Source organism: Cyprinus carpio, chromosome A4, assembly GCF_018340385.1.
Source record: "Cyprinus carpio isolate SPL01 chromosome A4, ASM1834038v1, whole genome shotgun sequence".
Taxonomy (NCBI): Eukaryota; Metazoa; Chordata; class Actinopteri; order Cypriniformes; family Cyprinidae; genus Cyprinus; species Cyprinus carpio.
Window position 1 is genome coordinate 1331488 of NC_056575.1, and position 7325 is coordinate 1338812.

General features: G+C 33.8%; 1 long non-coding RNA gene across 1 annotated transcript; it reads left to right on the plus strand.

The window, feature by feature from the left end:
- Positions 1 to 506: 506 nt before the first annotated feature.
- On the plus strand, positions 507 to 5236 carry LOC122139578. The gene is made up of 3 exons (XR_006156404.1): positions 507 to 617; positions 1048 to 1188; positions 4875 to 5236. It is a non-coding gene; the product is annotated as an uncharacterized LOC122139578 (long non-coding RNA).
- Positions 5237 to 7325: the final 2089 nt, after the last annotated feature.

Sequence of the window (7325 nt, forward strand, 5' to 3'; positions counted from 1 at the left end):
TTAATACAGTTTTTGAATTACGTTTGGGATGTTTACTAGATGTATATAGCCTAAAACAATCGGCACAAATAACACTGTTGGATTTAATCTTCATGATAATGTGGATATAACGTATGAAATGGAGTGAAAATTAAATGTCATTCATTCTTATAATCGGTTCTTCTCACATTTATTTTTCTACAATCTAACTTCAGTTCACGACCTCACCATCGGTGTCGCCAATTCCCTTTGTCTCCAGAATGTGCGTACGCACGGCTCAAAAGTTTGCTTAAAGGTGCGCACATTCTCCCGTCCAAGTTTGTTTTTTATAGATCACAACCTTTGCGTGGGAACTGGCGTACGTACGTTTCCCAGCCCCGTTTTGTGCGTACGCACGCTTTATAAATGAGGCCCGAATAGCGCTAAGAGCAGATTTACACCAAGTGTCTAATTTAATTATTTGTTTTGGTTTTATTGATTGTGTGTGGTAGTTTTTTTTTTAGTTATGTGTTTAGGAGGAGCCGCGCGCGCGCTCCCGCTGAACCTGATGAACGAGCACACGGTCGGATTTAAACGCGTTTGCTCTCGGTACAGACACAGAACCGGAACTTCCTCCGGCTGTTCTCCACGATGTCAGAGTAAGTTGAACTTTTTTCCCTCTAAATGTCTTTTTTCCAAACTTTTCAGAGCCTCACGAAAACTATCAGCTCGTTATTTCACTAAAAAAAAAAAATGTCTTTAGTTTTCATTTTATTAGTATTTTTTTCATGACAAGGACAACTACACAAGTAGTATTTATTGTACTGGATTTAACTGGTAATTTTTAATGCTTTGAGAAAAAAAACAATGTTTCTATTAAAATAAAATAAAAGTCCTTATATCGATTTGTTTTGGTGTTATTATTACAATAGTATATTGTTACACCTGTGTTTCTTATACTGTATACACTGAAAATGTGTAATAATTCCTGGTATTAGAGTGTTTTTGGTGGATCAGAAGTGCTCAGGAGATTTGAGACACTAACAGGTGTGTGGTATATATTTATTATATTTCTGTTGTGTGTTGCAGGTGTATGACATGAAGCCGGTCAGTGGGGTGTGTGGAGAGGCTCGGACCGTTTCAAACGACCCCTGACCTTTACTGCCGGCCCTGGATGCTGGAAGCATGGATGTCCACGTGCACAGCGGCCGGACGCTCCACTGCTGTCCAGTGAGTATTCACCAGCACCTGCATCATGATGACCACAGCGGAGCCAAACCCTGCCTTCTTTATGATTGAAACATTACAAGCCACACATTCACCAGCACTGAGTCACGCCGGAGTCTGTTTAAAGCGTGACGGGTGTGGTGTGTGTTTCAGAGGAACGCCAGTCTGTAGTAAAGACGAGAATGCAGTCGAGCAGCATCCACACAAAACCAGCAGGTTCTGAGTGACACGCGATGATATCACTATTATTACAGCTCACACTTAGTGATTAGTGATTAGAACAAACCCTGAAGTGTCTGTCTGTCATGAGGGATGCCTGCTGCTTTAAGAGATCAGACACAATGAGGTCCGATTTATTGGTGAAGGTGAAAACACTGAACGAGAACCTGAGCCGTGTTTAGAGAGCAGACGATCACCAAAAACCTGATTTATGCAAGACAGAAAGAAACCACCTAGCAACCATCTTAGCAACCACATTGCAATCAAGGTCATTATAGTAAAAAAAAAAAAAAAAAAACAACAAAAAAATACATTTTAAATATTTTTTTAATAACTAAAATACAATTTTAGGCATTAATAAAAATAAATAAAAAAATGTGAAAAATGTCTGTACACTAATAAAAATTACTACAACTTTAAAATAATATTTATAAATTATACTTTTAGATCATATTTTTATAATAATAATAACAAAATACATTTTAAATAATATTTTAATAACTAAAATTAAAATTTTAGGCATTAATAAAAATAAATAAAAAAATAAATGTCTGTACACTAATAGAAATTACTAAAACTTTAAAATAATATTTTATAAATTGTACTTTTAGATCATATTTTTATAATAATAATAATAATAAAATATATTTTAAATAATATTTTAATAACTAAAATAAAATTTTAGGCATTAATAAAAATAAATAAAAAAATAAATGTCTGTACACTAATAAAAATTACTACAACTTTAAAATAATATTTATAAATTGTACTTTTAGATCATATTTTTATAATATTAACAAAATACATTTTAAATAATATTTCAATAACTAAAATAACATTTTAGGCATTAATAAAAATAAATAAAAATTACAAAAATGTCACTACACTAATAAAAATTACTAAAACTTTAAAATAGTAAATTTTAAAGTTTAATATACTTTTAGATAATATTTTTATAATAACAATAATAATAACAACAAAATAAACTTTAAAGAATATTTTAATAACTAAAACAAAATAATTAAGGCATTAATAAAAATAAATAAAAATGAGATAAAAAGTCACTACACTATTAAAAATTATTAAAACTTTAAAATTAAAATGTCAAAAAAGTCAAAATATTAATAAAACCTATAATAGTATCTCAGTAAAACAGTTCTCTTTAGAAAACATAAGTCTGCATTATTTTAATATCTTACACAATTAAGATTTGTCAACTTAAAAAGATCAAACAATCCACTGAAAAACATACATTTTAGATACAAATTCTTGACTTTTTTAATCATGCAGAATGAGCTCTTCCTTGTTTCTTGAATTAAGATGTTTAATAATAATTCACTTTTCAGTTAATTTTGTAATCAGTGTACAGAAACAGTATTTCCACTCTTGGCAGACTTTTAGCACATATAGTAGGTCATCAGGGAATTAAATGCATTAAAATTGCATACTGTGCACAGCTATACATATAAACTAGTAGAATGCATACCATCTTCATTATTTTGACATACTGTATTTATATGACTCACACACACACCTGTGCAAGCAGCATGAGTAGAGTCTCTGGAGGTCACGAAGCACATGCATTGTTTAAATCAACAGGTTTATGATTTGGGAAACAAATTCAGTCGTGCAGTGCATAATGCATCATGTCATAAACACACTAGAGACTCCCGCACACTTTTATCAGCTGAACGCATATTAGATTTTACAGTAAGGTTTCATTTGTCACCATTAGTTTATTATATCAGTTAACACGTCAATACTTGTATAGCATTCATAGCAATTTGAACGTTCACTAATACTTTATTAAAATCAAGTTGCATCTGTTAATGCACTAACATGAACGTTTTTATTAACTTACATTAACAACGATTAATAAATGCTGTAAAAAATAAAATAGTTCATGGTTCGTTCATGTTTGGTCATGCATGATAATAACAACGAGACCTTATTGTAAAGCGTTACTGATTATCAGTTAATATTTAATTCATTTTAAATGATAGCCTTTAAATCAAGAGGTTTATGATTAGAAACAAATTCAGTAATTCAAATTCAAGTGCATGAAGCGTCATGTCATAATTTAATAACATATCTGCATATTTACATGTAATTTAAAAAAAATCATTTTAGCAAACATTTTAGTAAGTGTTCCGTTTTGATTGTTTTTCATTTTACAGTAGGACCATATGACATTATGATTTGTTTTTGATTTAAAAACCATGTATTTATTTTAGGTCTGTATTATGATTTAACTGTATATATATTTGTATCAACTCTTGAACAGTTTGGGAAACCCAAAATTAAATGATCAATGTGTAAATCCAACTCACGCTGAAAATTCACAAGATATTGCAAATCTTCTTGATGCAAGATTTAAAAAAAAAAAAAGAAAGAAAATTGCAAAACATTGATTTTTGCAGTTAAAATTGTGATTTGCAAGTTTTTAAAACAAATGAACAAAATATTACTATTAGTATTGTAATAATAATAATAATAATAATATAATACCTAATAACAGTAATATTTTAATAAGTAATATTAATTTTACTATTGTAATAACACTTTCATTATAAAAAAAAAAATAAAATCAAAAACTGAATTAACACAATAATTAGAAAAAAACAACCATTTTTAACTATTTTACAGAAAACTTATTTTATGAAAAACTGCAGGGTTACCTATAACTATAACATCAGTAGAAAGATCTAAAGTTTTAATGTAAAATATTATACTATGATAAAAATACAAACAAAAAAAAACTGACAGTAATTTCTTAATTTTTGTCAGGAGGTATGCAAAACCAGAAATGTCCATGCCTTTAATATAAAAGATGTGAGCCTCATGTACATGTAATCATGTTTACTTCACTTTTCTTTAGAGAGAAGTATTAATTATCCTATTTTTACTATGAAGAGCATAGTATTCTTCAAGCCATCTCGTGTATCATTATAAGAATAAAGTCTATATATAATGCAATACTTGACGTCTGGCGCATGTTTGCACGTCATAAGCGACTCAAACTCTCCGATGAACAGCATCTACTGCATATATTTAATAAAAAAAAATCGCCCCCAAAAAAACAAATCACAGTGTTTGTGACCCCATCACAAGTCAAATTGTGATTTTGGTTTAATTTCGATTAGTTGTGCAGCTGTAACGGTTTCTGTTAACTTAAGAAATATTATTATCAGTGTTGAAAACACGTGGGCTGTAGTTTGCATATTTTGAGTTTATTTATTATTATCATATTGTTGCTCTTTGTTGGTTTGATTGCTTATACTGTCCTAATGTAATAAGTCACTTTAGATAAAAGTGTCTGCTAAAGTAAGATTGAAAAATAAATTATAGCTAAATAGCTAAATAATTAAAGCTATTGACACTTTTAAATGAAATTTCTTTAGATGTCAGATTGAGTGTTGTCATTACATATTTCTACATTAACCCAACTTTAAATGTGTTTGCTTCGTCAGATTTCCAAGAGATGATTATACCCCCGGAGACTCCTTTTGAAGTGAAGCCGAACCGTGACCTGGACGTCTCAGACGGGCCGCACGAGGACTTTAGACACCTGCCACCCGCAGGTTCAGTTCCCAGTCCAGTAGTAATCACCAGCAAGATCGCCGAGCACCAGGGCGCATTCCCCACTCGATCGCCGCCGAAGCCGTCAGCGTTCAGGAGCGCCGGGCGCAGACGCTCGCTAACCTCTCCGGCCCGGCGCACCCTTTAGATGGTGGAGAACCGGCCTGCGTGCGCAACCTTCCCACGCGGAGCATTTCGTTTCAAAATCCGACGCCAGACAAGTCTAGGATGGAGGCGCTTTCCAAGCTCGGACTTGCTCTGTGCACAGGTTGAGCCCTACCTGTGCACGTGCCCGTCAAGTCCGGCACTGCGCTCAACACTAGCGCAGACCACTGCCACAGCCCCGCACCAGCTCTGACGAGTGCCGAAGTCACACACAGTGATTTTAACAGCTACGGTGGTAAGAGCATCATGTTGAACCCCACATTGTCCTTCAGGGAGGAGTACCGCTCCCATCGAGACCACGACACCCAAACCATCGCCCCAGTAAAAGAGGACAACTCCAGCTCAAACAGGACTTCAAATGAAGGCTTGCCCAAGAGGAAAGCGTCACACTCCGAAGCGCTCGTGAAGCAGCCGCCAGCTCGCCACCAAAGTCCCGCCGGGTCGGGCCCCGCTCCGCTCTCCCCGGAGTTACACCGCAAGTCTTTGCCGAAGCCGTCCTTCCGCACTCCGGGAGTAACGGTGCAGTTTTCCGGGAGAGGAGCCACAGATGAGGCCAGACGTGATGCACTACGCAGGCTAGGTCTGCTGAGGGACACGTCTTAAAAGTTCACACACTGCTAACTGATAATGTGTAGACTCCAGCACAAACACAAGTGATAAGCTATGATTTAACCAGTGCTGGGTAGAGTACTTATAAAAAAGTAGTTTACAAGCTACATGGCAAAAATTATATTTAGCAATGTTATCTATCAATTACACATTTTATGTAATTTAAATCGGACTACTCATTACTTTTAGATTACTAGATGAGCTAACTCTCTGAATAGGATAATTGTGTACCATATTGATATAGAAATACAAGGAGAAAAATCAAATGGGATTACTTTTTCATTAAATAAATTGCATTAAACATTACGTTAGGGTTTCCCTGTAGTGAGTTGGTTAAAATTAATAATTTATTCAATCTTAAAACTGACATAAATCAGTAGTTTTAAAATAATAATGCTTGATGCTTATTTCGCTGCATGTCACGTGACCATCACACGAGAGAACCGTGTTAATTATTGACTTAACGAAATACTAAAAATTTCAGGTGGACTTTATGAGTAATTATGTTTGAGGTTTGGCTAACAAAAAAACCATCACATGGCATAAAATTAAAGACAGTATCTTTAAAAAGACAGTAGTGCATTGGTGAATAACTCACTGAGTGATTATATAACTGTAATTAAAATATCTAAATGTTTACTGCTATCTTGTGGATAATATTTAATCTGTATGAAAGTAACTGTAGTCTTATTATTATTTTTTTATAATATTTAAAGATAATCAGCTACTACCCAGCACTGATTTGAACTAATTGTATGCATATATGCACAAAGACTATTGGCATTACCTTGTTTGTAAGATTTCCAGAAGGTCAAAGCAGGATTTATGATCATCTGTTGGACAGCAGCAAGACGTTTAGATTGAGTTTCAAATGCAAGTTTTGAGAAAAAGCCATGGGTAACATTCACACACATCTTCTTAGAAGTTATGAAGCAAAAAATCCTTAAAGAACCCGAGCAGTTCTTAAATCTCTGAAAACATTTGCATGTTTTAAATGTAGTTGAGCATGCTGTCTGTGGAAGCACACTTCGTGGTCACATGGTTCCAGAACTGAGCCAATCACTCGAGTCTGAATTGTCACGTGACTGACTTTTGATTGACGAACCAATTAACTCAATAGACTTTTTTTGCTTTGGTTTTACTGTTTTATTTGGACTTTTTGATTTTTACGGTTTTATTTCGACAGTGTCCACTTCTGTACTTATTTTGTTGCTCTTCCATTTTTACTTTCACTTAAATGTTTACGTATGTGTATGTGATGTGGATTCCTGTGTGCATGAGCATGTTAGTGTATGTGTGTGTTTTTTTTTTTTTTTTCACGACTCCGGTTCTTTGCTTTCATTGAAGCAGTTATTGAAGGACCCAGAATGCATGATTGTGCACACGTGACACCGTTATATAAACACATACACATAGGAAACAAAACGAAAGTTTACTTCCACCTCTTTGTGTAAAAGTACATTTTTTTTTGCATTGGCGAAATGTTTGTTTTTGAATAAATTCAATTAAACCCAACACGCTTCAGTTGCATCAATGTAACGGATCACGTTGAATTTTGTAACACGTTA